Raw genomic sequence first — 13,654 nt, forward strand, 5'->3', positions numbered from 1 at the left:
GGTTAAGTGAACCCAAGTGGATTCCCATGGGTGGGCAGGCCATGTAGCATGTGGAAGTCATTGCCTAGCACTGCACGGGTTGTATCTGCTGTGTCGGCATTGGGGCTGACGGTATCGGCTATGGATCAGCATGTCCAAGGCCTGGGGCATTCTGTGCAGGCGCTGGCCAAGACCCAGGGCAGGGTTGCGGTCTCACAGGCAACTACGTGCCAGAGCCATCTGGACATCGCAGCGGCACTACTGAGCGTGGCCCAGTCACAGCTGGGAACGTCGGCAGCATTGCCCAGGCGCTGGCCGACACAGAGGGAGGTGGCCCAGTCCCAGAAGGTGATGGCGCAGTCACTGGCTGATGTGACACAAACCCAGAATGTGGTGGCACAGTCAATGGGTGGTGTGGCGCAGTCCCTGTGCTCCATGGCCGTGACAGGACCCTGGTCGAGACCAGAGAGGCCTTCAGGACTGGCAGCGCCAGGTGGCAGGGGAGCCTCAAGGGATAGCTCCCCTCGCACCCCTGCCCTGTGAGGTAGCCTGGGGGCCATCAGGCACCCCGAGGGGCAAGGAGATGATGGGCCCGTGCCGGTGACTCTCCTAGGGGAGGTGCCGGAGCACCTTGGACTCCCTCTCCTGTCCCTTCATGACATCAATCCTTAACGCATTCTGTGCACGACATTATTTACATATTCAGTATTTATGATCTATAGTGACGGTGTTTATTGAGAATAATCCTGTCCCTCCTCGGGGGCCCCCTCCTGTTCCTCTCGCATCAGGTGGGCAGCGGGCAGAAATGGGCGGCACCAAACCCAAGCAGCCAAGCCCATCCAGGCTCGGTCCCCACAGAAGGTGCCTGCCAACCAGGACCCAGGTCGTAGGGCAGGAATCACCTAGACGTAGCATTAGGGCCCGTAAGGCCAGAAAGTTAGACACCAGTTAAGTTGGCAGGTTAGAACGGCGCTGGCGGGACTCGGGTTTTTCCATACGGGCACAATGTAGTTATAGGGTCTAGGGCAGGGGTAAATATTTGTCCACATTAAACAAATGTTAGCATTGTTACAACCTGTGTCGGTGCCCTGTCAGATGGGTGTGAGGGTTGGGCTGGCCTGAGGAGGAGGTGAGCTAATGGGCAGACGTTGGCTCATGCTTCCCCACCACCCACCCCCCGACTGTCCTCACCAACATCACCCCAGGGATTCAATGGAACCTTGTGAAGAAATGGCCAGCTCGCATGCAGTGATCACCCAGGTGGACGGTGGAAAGTGCTACCTTGCTCTGGAGTCAGACGTTGGCATACAATGTGGCACACCAGAGCTCATCGCAGAGCGGGTTGTCATCATCCTCCATCCCATGGACCCATGTTACTGCCGACCCAGGGCCCCCACCCCAAAGTCTGTAAGTATGCATCACGGAGGGGGTTGCAGGTGGGGGGTGGCTGGGGCTGGGGGGGGAGGGGGGGTGGGTGAGGGGGAGGGGGGGTGGGATGCGGTGTCCCTGGTCAGTGCATTTCATCCACCACTCCCCCGCCATCCACATCCACCCCCCCACCCTAGTTGGTGAACCTGGAGGCGACCAGAGCGTCCTGTGCCCGTTGGCCCTGGCGCACATTATGAGCTGCATGCCCTGCACATCCTCGCCCTCCTCCGCATCCTCCTCGTCGGACGAGGCCTTCCTCCTCCTCTTCCAGCAGGTCGACCCTCTGCTGCTCAATGTTGTGGAGGACACAGCAGGCCGCCACAATGCGTGCGACCCTCTCACCATCATACTGGAGGGGCTCTCCAGAGCAGTCCAGTAACCTGAACCGCATCTTCAGGAGGTCGAAGCACCGCTCGATCACGTACCTGGTCGCTGTATGGGTGTCGTTTTAGTGGGTCTCCGCATCAGCCTTTGGCCTCCAGATAGGCGTTTGTGGTGATATGCCTGTAAGCAAAGTCATAGATGTCTGGTGGTGAAACCTTCTACCACTGATGGCGATACAGCCACACCATGTGGTCTCAAGACAGTGGTAATGTGACAAGGCTCTCCGATATATGCGGCCATCAGGAGATGAGTGTGAGACGTACAAGTGGACAGTCGTGCCTTGACTGGTTCCAGAGGAGTACAAAGAAACTCCATGATAATTTGCTCTGTAACAGATTGTTATCTTACCACGTGTGGTCCAATAAAGATCCTTGTTTGGAGAAGTCATGTTGTTTGGTAGGTTCCTTGCTAGACATCGAACACCACGCAACAGCGTCATCAGCCATGATTGCAGTGGATTCCTGTTGCCCAGGAACCAGACCCCCAGCCGGGGGGAGGGGGGAGGACTCAAACATGTCAGGAATCGTGCCAGGATAAAGGCTTCATGCACACTGCCCGGTTATCTGGCACAGAAGTGAATGATATGCAGCTGATAGTCACATGTGGGTGGCACGGTAGTACAGTGGTTAGCACTGTTGCTTCACAGCGCCAGGGACCCGGGTTTGATTCCCGGCTCGGCATTGACTCTGCGGGTCTGCACGTTCTCCCATGTCTGCGTGGAATTTCTCCGGGTATTCCGGCTTTTTCCCACAAGTCCTAAAAGACGTGCTTGTTAGGTGAATTGGACATTCTGAATTCTCACTCTGTGTACCCAAACAGGCGCCAGAGTGTGTCGACTAGGGGATTTTCGCAGTAACCTCATTGCAGTGTTAATGTAAGCCTACTTGTGACAATAATAAAAATTATAAATTATTTTTTAAAAACTGCACGTTCATCGAGTGGAACCCCTCTCGGAGTGTCATCAGCAGGTGCTCGTAGGGGGAGATGCATCCCGTCAATGACCCCCTGGACCCGGGTCATGTCAGTGATGGTGGCGAAGCCCACCACCTGGGCAGCCTGGTGGGGTCGGTCCACATTGAAATGAATGGACTAAGCCGCCTGGACATATTGGGCCTCCGTGATGGTGCGGATACACCTGCGCACTGAGGTCTGTGGGATGCCGGCCAGGTCCCCACCCTTCGCCTAGAAGTTTAGGGCACCCGTACCATGACAGCCACTGGGAGCGGGTGTCCTCCCCCATACCACCGCTGTGCCGCATCTGGCAGATATGTTGCACTGTCTCCTTGCTCAGCCGGAGTCATCAACTGCAAGGCCGGTACGGCAGGTCCTCGAATGACAGTTGGTGTCGGTACACACGAGGCCTCATGCGCCGCTTCATAGGCACCTCCTCCTCCTCGGCCTGTTGGATGGCTCGCTGTCCATCCTGGGTGGCTGCCTCCTGCCTCTCCGCAGCACGCTCCGCTGTTGCCCACTCCGCTGCTGTACTATCCGCTGTTTCCACTTCCTCCTCAAGCAGCTCCAGCTCTTACAGCCACAGTGCATCCCCCAGGGCTGCGGCGACTAGCAGGAAGGCCACCATTGCTGCTTCAATTCCAATATCCATTGTCTGCAGGGGGTGGAAGTGTCAGCACGGTGCATACCCCCATGCCCAACCAGGTCCACCGGATTACATGGTGGCCGCGGTTGACATTGCATACTCTGCCCAGGATACCTCCCCATCCCCGCACACCTGGCCCCGTCAGTGACCGGCAACGTGGAGGCCTCTGGCCCTTGGACCCATCCCTGATGTCAGGGGTACCGTCAGCTGGCACTGCTCTCACCAGGGGTATGCACCACGGCCCCCATAGGGGCTACTGTGGGTGGGTGGGCCACTGGCCGGCGGGGTGGGGGCACCCATATGGTCGGTATCACTCTGCAGAACCAGGGGCGGTCAGTGGGGTACGCAGCACTGTCCGGCCAGGCTGCCCACAGTCGCTCCTCTCTGTGTCCTACCTGCTCTCTCTCTCCTTCATCAGCCAGTTTCCCGATTTTTAAACGCACAAGTAAACCGTGCCGTCGGGAACACGGCCCATCAGAGAAGGAGAATCGTGGAGGCCTTGGAGAATACCAAGTCGGGCTTGCTAATAATATGCCAACGGTGTTTACTGTGCATGCGTTCTAGTACGCATTGACACCGCTATTCAGGCGACGGAGAATTGTGATTTGTCATCAAAATTGGCGCCCACCGCGATTTTGCCGTTGGAACCAATTCTCCGCCCAATCGTGCTTTTCGATTTCGCCGTCGGCCAACGGAGAATCCCACCCAGTGTCCAGGCATCAAGGTGTGATTGGGATGCTAGGTAATGGCTCCCACATGCTACATGCCCTGCCCACCCACGGGAATCCACTTGGGTTGTGTGAAGTGCTCACTTAACTGTGATTGCCAATTCCCTATCAGCAATAGCCTTCAGCCGCAGGGCCAGAGGGGGTTATGGGTGGTCGTGGGGCAGACGGGCATGGACAAGGGTTGACCCCGTAACGTATACACACGTTCAGGTGTTGGCATGGTGGTGCCACGAGCGTTTGTCCGCCGGTTGCTCCCCCAACCGCGCCCCCCCCCCACCTTCCCCATGGCGGCCCACTTCTGCAGAGGGTCCCCCACCCCCCAGCCGAGGGTCCCTCTCCCCCCACCGAGCACAGGAGTGGCAATCCCAGCATCCCCAAGCTCTTTGCCTGTGAGCAAAGATTGCTACTCACCTCCTTGGCTCCCCACAGAAGCCCTTCCAGCAGGTTCACGTTTTTCAAAAGGAGTAGTAGCCGGCGCTTGCTGGTGAGGCTGCTGAATGACAGGAGACCATTAAATATGGGGTGGCTCCCATTAATTGTATGGAAATTGGGCTTAAGTGGTGATAATTGGTTTCTTGCCATGCTACAGTGAGATCCCGATTTCGCCTACGGGAGCGGACCAGTTGCATCACAAACTGTTTGGCGCCTGGCGCGGTTCTGGCTTTTAGCCTCTACTCTATTCACCGGCCTCGTTTTGCTTGAGCAAGAGAGTAACAAAGTCGGAGAATCGCGCCCATGTTTTCTCATTTTGATTCTTTTACCAATTAACCTAAATTTGTGCCCACTGTTGTCGATCCTTCCGCCAATGGGAAGTTTCCTCCCTATCTATTTTGTCCAGGCTACTCAGGATTTTGAATACTTCCATCAAATCTCCTCCCAGCCTTCTTTTCTCCAAGGAATCAAGACCCAACTTCTCTAACCCAGTTTCTCACCCCTGGAATCATTCATGTAATTATCTTTCACACTCCCCCAATGCCTTCACATCCTTCCTAAAATGCACAGATCTATATGCAGTACTCCAACTGAGCTCTAATTAGTGTCTTATAGTGTCTTAATATATTTATCGTAAGTCCTATGATTTTCATGTGTGGAATGATCTGCGTGGACTGTACGCAGAACAATACTTTTCACTGTACCTCAGTCCACGTAACAATAAATCTATATCTTATACAAGTCAAAATAATCTTCTTTGCTTTTGTACTCTGTGGCCCTATAAATAAAGTCTGGAATACTCTATGCTTTATGAACTGCTCTCTCAACCTGTTGTGCCATCTTCAATGGCTTTTGCACAAACACACAGATCCCTCTGCTCCTGTACCCCCTTTAAAGTAGTACCTTTTATATTCTCTCTATCAGAGATGTACTTCCAATGAAACACACAGCGATGCAGTATGGGGCCCCGGTCAATGGTGGTGGTGGGGGGGGGCATACTTAGTGGTGGCCATGTGTGCCCCCAAAAGTGTACGTCCAGCTCTGCTGTGAAGTGAGGCGAGGAGGAAGCACTGGCCAAAAGCCATTGAGGGGAACAGTGGGGTGACTGTCGACTTCCAGGCTAGGGCTGAGGAGGGCAGGTGGGAAACCAACTCAAAAAGAACAGGCCACCAGGTCAGGTAGCCAGGCAGCCAGCCAGGAACACATGCATTGTTGAGGGTCAAGGCTCGAGGCCCAGCCACCCGAGTGAGAGCCAAGAGGTGAGCAGATCAGCAGTCAGGAGGTGCGAAGATGGCCAGGCAAGCGTTGGCATCGTGTCTCAGGGAATCTGGGAGCAGCAGGCGGGAGCGGGGCGACTCGACTAAAGGCCAACTAGGCAGAGCTGAAAGTGAGTGTACTGGGCTGGACAGCAACCGGACCGAGCAGCCAGGGTGAGAGAGAGCAAATACCAGACCAGATATCCAGCAGCAGCCAGGTCGCTAATATAGAGACAATCCAAATGTCATCTACAGGCATATAAATAGTAGACGAGTAGTAAGAGGAAGGTGGGGTCAATTAGGGATCAGAAAAGGGATCTATGCATGGAGGTAGAAGGCATGGCTGAGGTACTAAATGTGACTTCTGCATCAGCCTTTCCCAAGAAATGAGATGGTGCCAAAGTCGTAGTAAAAGAGGAAGAGATACTGGATGGGATAAAAAGAAGAGGTATTAGAACGGCTGGCTGTGATTAAAGCTGATAAATCACCAGGACTGGATGAGATTCACCTGAGGATGCTGAGGGATAGATATAAGGTTGGAAATTGTGGAGGTACTAGTAATGATCTTCCAATCTTGCTCAGATATGGGAATATTTGGGGATGATACTAAAATACATGGGAAAACAGGCAGTGAAGAGGAGATAAAGAGTTTACAGATAGATATAGATAGGTGAGGAGAATGGGCCAGAATTTGGCAGATGGTGTTTAATGTGGATAGTGAGGGTCATCCATTTTGGCTGAAAAAATAGAAAGGGAAATTATTATCTAAATGGAAAGCAGATTCAGAATGCATCTGGGCAGAGAGATCTGGGTGTCTTTGTTCATGGCTCTCAGGAAGTCAGTATGCAGGTACAGCATGTAATTAAAAAGGCAAATGGAATGTTAGCGTTTATTGCAAAAGGACTGGAGTATAAAAGTAGAGAAGTATTGTTGCAATTGTATAGGGTGTTGCTGAGACCACATCTGGAGTATTGTGTCCAGTTTTGCTCTCCTTATTTGAGGAAGGATGTGGTGGCATTTGAGGCAGTTCAGAGGAGGTTCACCAGATTGATTCCAGGGATGAAAGGGTTGACATATGAGGACAGATTGAACAGTTTGGGCTTAAACTTGCTGGAATTTAGAAGAACGAGAGGTGATCTGATCGAAGTATATAAAATACTAAAACGGATTGATAAAGTAAATGTCGGCCAAATGAAATGAAAATCACTTATTGTCACGAGTAGGCTTCAATGAAGTTACTGTGAAAAGCCCCTAGTCGCCACATTCCGGCGCCTGTTTGGGGAGGCTGGTACGGGAATCGAACCGTGCTGCTGGCCTGCCTTGGTCTGCTTTCAAAGCCAGCGATTTAGCCCAGTGTGCTAAACCAGCCCCTGTTCCCCATTGTGGAGCAATCTAGAACGAGAAGTCACAGATATCAGCTGAGAGGCGGTTGATTTAAAATTGAGATGAGGAGGAACTACTTCTCGCAGAGGGTGGTGAATATTTGGAACTCACTGCCCCATAGTGTGGTGTAGTCCGAATCATTAATGGTTTCAAGAGGAGGTAGATATATTTCTGATTAAAATAAGGGTTAAAGGATATGGGGAACAGGTAGGGAGGTGGACTGGAGACCAGAAATAAATTAGCCATGATCTGATTGAATGGCGGAGAAAGCTTGAACGGTTGAATTGCCTACTTCTGCTCCTAATTCCTATGTTGCTATGGGGTGGTGCCAGAGGACTAAGGAATCATAAGCATCATACTCATATTCAAAGAAAGGTGCAAGGATAAACCAAGTACAGGCCAGTCAGTTTAACCTCAATGGTGGGAAGTTTTTAGTGTACAAAAAAGCAAGGCGAGTGTTTATAAAACTCCAACTGGCCTCAACTGGTGTATTGTGTCCAATTCTGGGCATTGCATTTTAAGAAGGATGAAAAACAGAAAGTGCCAAAAAGTTTTACGAAAATGGTGTCAGGGATGAGGGTCTTCAGTTGTGGGGAGAAGTTGGGGGTTGTTCTCCTTAGAGAAGAGAACCTGAAGAGGAAATCTGATAAAAAATGTTCAAAATCATGAGGGAGACAGAGTAGATAGGGAGAAATTGTTTCTATGGACAGAAAGGTTGAGGATGAGAAGCCACAAATTTAAGGCAATTGGCAAAAGAACCAACGACAACATGTGGAAAAATGTTTTTATGCAGGAAGTGATTACGATCTGGAATTCCATAACTGGGTGTGTGTTGGAGACAGACACATTCGGCTTCCAAAATGGATTGTAACACCTGAAGAAAAAATAATTGTAATGCTATGGGGAAAGGGCAGAGATTGAACCAGCTGAGTTGCTTTGGCAGAGGGCCAGCACAGACATGACGTGCCAAATGGCCTCTGTCTGTGCTGTAACCGTTCTACAATTCTACAAATCAATTGTTATATAACCTGGAAGAATTGTTTGGAGCCTTGGAAAGTGAGAAGGGTAAAGGTAAAAGGACAGGTGTTACATTTCCCATGCTTGCATTGGAGGATGCTATATGAAGGCAATGGGTGTAGGGGTTGATTGGGGAGTGGTGGAGCATATGACAAAAGGAACAGCCCTTCAGAATGCTAAAAGGGAAGGGATAGATATTGGTGGGGACCAACCTGCTCCAGCTGGCAGAAGTAGCAAAGGATGATCCAGTAAATGTGGAAGCTGGCCAGATGGAAGATAAGGGCAAGGGGAACCCTAACATATCACAAAATGACAGAATACTACAGTGAAGAAGAGGCCCATTGGCCCATCAAGACTGCACTGATGCACGAAAGGCCTTGACTTGGCCACCTAATCTCACTTGCCAGCACTTGGCCCATAGCCTTGAATGTTATGGTGTGCCAAGTACTCATCCAGGTACTTTTTAAAGGATGTGCAGCATCCCGGGCCTAATACCACCTCAGGCAGTACATCACCACTCTCGGGTAAAAAAGCTTTTCCTCATGTCTCCCCTAAACCTCCCACCTCTCATTTTGAACTTATGTCCCCTCGTAACTGACCCTTCTACCCACCCTGCTCTGCATCCACCCTGTCCAAGCCCCTCATAATCTTGTCCACCTCAATCAGGTCACCCCTCAGACCTCTCCGGCGGCATGGTGGCACAGTGGTTAGCACTGCTGCCTCACAGCTCCAGGCTCCTGGGTTCAATTCTAGTTTCGGGTGACTGTGTGGAGTTTGCACTTTCTCCCCGTGTCTGCGTAGGCTTCCTCTGGGTGCTCCGGTTTCCTTCCATCCAAAGATGTATAGGTTAGGTGGATTGACCATGCTAAATTGCCCTGAGTTTCCAAAAGGTTAGGTTGGGTTACTGGGAGATGCTGGAGGCGTGGGCTTAAGTGGGGTGCTCTTTCCAAGGGCAGACCCGATGGGCCAAATTACCTCCTTCTGCACTAAATTCTATGATTCTAAACAACTAAAGCCTATCCAACCTCTCTTTATAACTTAAATGTTCCATTCCAGGCAACATTTTGGTGAATATTCTCTGCACCCCCTCCAGTGTAATTACATCCTTCCTATAATGTGACAATCAGAATTGCACACAGTACTCCAGCTGTGGCCTCACCAAAGCTCTGTACAGCTCCATCATGACCTCCCTGATTTTGTAATCTATGCCCCGATTGATTAAAGCGAGTGTCCCATATGTCTTTTTTTTACCACCCTATTAACCTGCCCTTCTGCCTTCAGAGATCTATGGACAAACATGCCAAGGTCCCTTTGTTCCTCGGAACTTCCCAGTGTCAGACCTTTCATAGTATACTTCCTTGTTAAATTACTCCTTCTAAAGTATATTACCTCCACTTTTCAGGGTTAAATTCCAACTTCCACTTATCTGTTCATTTGGCCATCCCGTCTCTCTCTTTCTGTAACCCAAGACTCTCACTTCACTGTTAACCACCTGGCCAATCTTTGTGACATCCGCAAACTTACTGATCCTAACCCCCACAGAGTCATCCACGTCATTTATATAAATGACAAATAATAGGGGGCCCAACGCTGATCCCTGTGGTACGCCACTGGCTTCCAGAAACTAAAGCAGCTGTCTATCATCATCCTATGTCTCCTACCACTAAGCCAATTATGAATCCACCTTATCAAATCAACTTGTACTCCATGTGCATTTGCCTTCTTAATAAGTCTCCCATGTGGGATCTTGTCAAAGGCTTTGCTGAAATCCATGTAAACTCCATCAACTGCACTACCCTCATCTATACACTTGGTTACATGCTCAAAAAATTCAATCAAATGTGTCAGGCATGTCCTCCCTCTGGAAAAGCCTTGCTGACTATCCCTGATCAAACCTTGCCTCTCCAAGTGGAGATAGATTCTCTCCTTCAGAATCTTCTCCAGTAGTTTCCCAACCACTGACGTGAGGCTCACTGGTCTGTAGTTTCCTGGCTTGTCTCTGCAACCTTTCTTGAATAGTGGGACCACATTAGCTGTTCTCCAGTCCTCTGGCACCTCCCCTGTGGCCAGAGAGGAATTAAAAATTTGGGTCAGAGCCCCGGCAATCTGCTCCCTTTGGGAGGGGAAGAGTAGAAGTGAGAGAATGGAATGAACAGTCAAGGTTAATCATGGTAGGGACCCTGGTTGAGGAAATAAAAAGACATGTCAAGCACTGTTATGAAAGGTTGCACTGTCTGAATTGATGCGACGGAGACAAAGAACCTCGGAGAATGGTTTAGGTTCCTTCCAGGAAGTGGGGTGTAAAGAAACAAGGGAGCTGTGGGACTTACTGGGCTTATAGTGAATATTACTTGATAGCCCATCTCCAGAAATGGACATGGAGAAGTTGAGGAATGAAGCAAAGAGTCACAGATGGACCATGTTAAGGTTAGGAAAGGGTGGAAACTTTGGAAGCAAAGCCAATGGAAATATCTAGTTCAGGAAGAGAGGAGGAAGCAGCACACCAGTCAATGCAGCAAAAAAGGAGTTGAAAGAGGGAAACAGTAGAATTGAAACAAATATTGTTTCACATGTTTCCACAAAATGGCAGGTATAGCTAGAACCCATTCAGTTTCCTGTTGTGAAGCGTATTATCTGGAGGGAGTAAGTGGAGTCAAAGGGGAAGATGTTCCATTTGAGAACATGTGCTCTTGTTTAGAGCAGCACCCTTTATATGTGCCAGCACCTTCTGCCCAGCACCAGAGCAGGAGGGGCCAAGAAAGTCAGCCCCATAATTAATAGAATCTACAGCAGAAATTACATCATTTTGGGAAATTGTAAAATGTTAGTTAATTGAGTTGCATTTCAGGATAAAAATGCATTTTTTCCAACCAGGGGACAGTTGACTGGGATGGAAAGGAAAATCGTGCATGGAATAAAACGGGAAGCTGACCCATCGTCACCTATTTCTCACCCAGTGGGAACTGTTAAAGTCAGCCCCTAATGGTGTAGAAATTCCCTTGAATGCCAAGTTAACAAAGTAATTTGTTAATATTAGTTAATGACCTCATTAAATTAATAAATAGGGCAATTTTAACCCACACCTTTAAGAAATTTGTTAACAATGACACACAAAGAACATTGAATTGTTATTGTTAAAACCCATATACAGTTGAAGGTTTACCCCACTGGTGTGCTTAGCACTAGGCTGCTTCCTCACAGCATAGATTGGGGCACGATGCCCCCCCCTCCCCCCAGAAATCACTGGATGACACCTCACACACTTCCCACATCTGATTTTCATGCTTATTTCTCAGACCCATCAGCACAACCCCTTCATGTCCAGATGTGGTACCTACACATGCCACCTGCCATAGACCCTCGATCCATCAAGCGTGTGGTTCACAAAGCCTTCTCTTTGTCCCCGCAGAAGAAGATAGCCCACAATAGGTGGGAAAGGGCCAAGATGGGGGGGGCAGGGTACCTAAAATTCAAGTCCTCGCCCCCTATGAGGAACAGGCCTTGGAGGTCGCGGGATTGACCGAGGAGAGAGCAGTCACAGACAGCGAGGTTTGCCTGCGCTGCAGAAGTGAGAATCCACTGCATTGCAAGCAGTGGGTGGACTATTTCACAACATGAAACCTGGTCCCACCTCTGCATTGGAATGTCAAAAGGTGACGTTAACCGAGTGGCACACTAGAGTCCAGGTACGTGTAAATGTAAACAGCAAATGTCTGAGAGAGAGTGTTTCAGACATGGCAACTTGGGGAACTATTGGTAAGATGCCTGCTGCCTTCCCAAGAAAATGAAGGGGAAAAGGCCATTTTGCAAGAAGTGCAGAAGCAAAGCTGAATACAAGAGGGAAGCCTGGCAAACCACATAAAGGCGAAAGAGATGAAAGTTGCATATTTGAGAGATGAATTGAAGAAGGTGTAGAGTGAGGACGTGAACAGCAATGATTGATACATGGTTTCTGTCAATGGGGTAACCACAAGAAAGCCCCAATGATTGTTGGTGGTGCGGAAGTGAGCATTATTGTAGTCACAGACAGTGACAGTAACGTAATCGACAGAGCTTTGTGGGAGGAACTGAAGACAAAGAGAATCAAATGCATATTTTGAAAATGTGTCAAAAAGCTCTATCCTTACACATCCAAAACCCCATTTCAAACTTCGACTTTTCATTGCAAGTGAGAGAGCTGGGGTTCGGAGTGTAGAGGCAGAATTTGTAGTGATTGAGGACAATGCTTAGTCACTTAGAAGCAGAGAAACTGCCAAAGCCTTTTTAAAAATTCTTTCAAGTGACATTGGGGTCACTGGCTTGGCCAGCAGTTATTGCCCATCCCCAAGTGCCTTTCAGAAGGAGGAGATGAGCTGCCTGTCAAAGGCAGTCACTCTCACCTCACTGCTTTAGTTCAGTTACTTTTAATTTAATTTTTAAATTTAGAGTACTCAACTATTTTTTCCAATTAAGGGGCAATTTAGCAAGGCCAACCCGCCTGCCCTGCACATCTTTACGTTGTGGGGGCAAAACCCACGCAAACTCCAGGGCCGGCAATCGACTCAGGGCCGGGATCGAACCTGGGACCTCGTTGCCGTGAAGCAGCAGTGCTAACCACTGCACCACCGTTCTGCCCTCTAGTTCAGCTATTTTGTCCTTGTTTGGACTATGGCTGTAATGGGGTCAGGAGCTAAGTGGTCCTGCTGGAAACCAAACTGCACATTGATGAGTCGATTATTGCTGAGTAGGTGATTGAATTGGATTGAAAGTGAATTCTGTGAAATTCTATGTGAAGTGCAATTAATGTAGGAAATTGTTAATATTATATTGTTAATATTATATTGTATATTTGTTTCAGTAATGTTATTAAAATCTCTGGTCTAAGATATATACATGCAGTATGTCTGCAAAAGCTGTGATTAAGGGGTCATAAAGTGAGGGAATCATTGGTTTTAACCATTTACCTGTTTACAGATAGATGACTGTAATGGGGAACATTGTTTTGATTTTGGAGGATGCCTGGGGTGTAGATAATTTATGAAGGATAGCACTGTTGCTTCACAGCACCAGGGTCCCAGGTGCAATTCCCGGTTTGGGTCACTGTCTGTGCCGAGACTGCGCGTTCTCCCTGTGTCTGAGTGGATTTCCTCCGGGTACTCCGGTTTCCTCCCACAAATTCCGAAAGATGTGCTGTTAGGTAATTTGGACATTCTGGATTCTCCCTCTGAATACCCAAACAGGCGCTGGAATTGTGACACATTAGTGGGAGGAGACCGAAGAATGCCTTCTGATGTAATTAAAGGGTGGAGCCAGATCTATCTGTAGTTTTGCAGTTTGCCATAGGTTTTTATTCTGACAAGACAGGGTTTCAGCTGGTCCTGGAAAGTTCTCTCTGAGGTATTTGCACAGAGAAAAGCAATTAAACCTGATAGTTAGCTTTATTTATAAGTGGTCTTTTAACTATATTGGTT

At 49.2% G+C, this 13,654-nt stretch overlaps 1 protein-coding gene across 3 annotated transcripts in view; it reads right to left on the reverse strand.

Annotated features, from left to right (window-relative positions):
• tmem232 (transmembrane protein 232) overlaps positions 1–13,654 on the reverse strand; it is a 237,188-nt gene that overhangs the window by 160,062 nt on the left and 63,472 nt on the right. The gene's annotated exons all lie outside the window — the stretch shown is intronic.

Source organism: Scyliorhinus torazame, chromosome 9 (genome assembly GCF_047496885.1).
Source record: "Scyliorhinus torazame isolate Kashiwa2021f chromosome 9, sScyTor2.1, whole genome shotgun sequence".
NCBI lineage: Eukaryota > Metazoa > Chordata > Chondrichthyes > Carcharhiniformes > Scyliorhinidae > Scyliorhinus > Scyliorhinus torazame.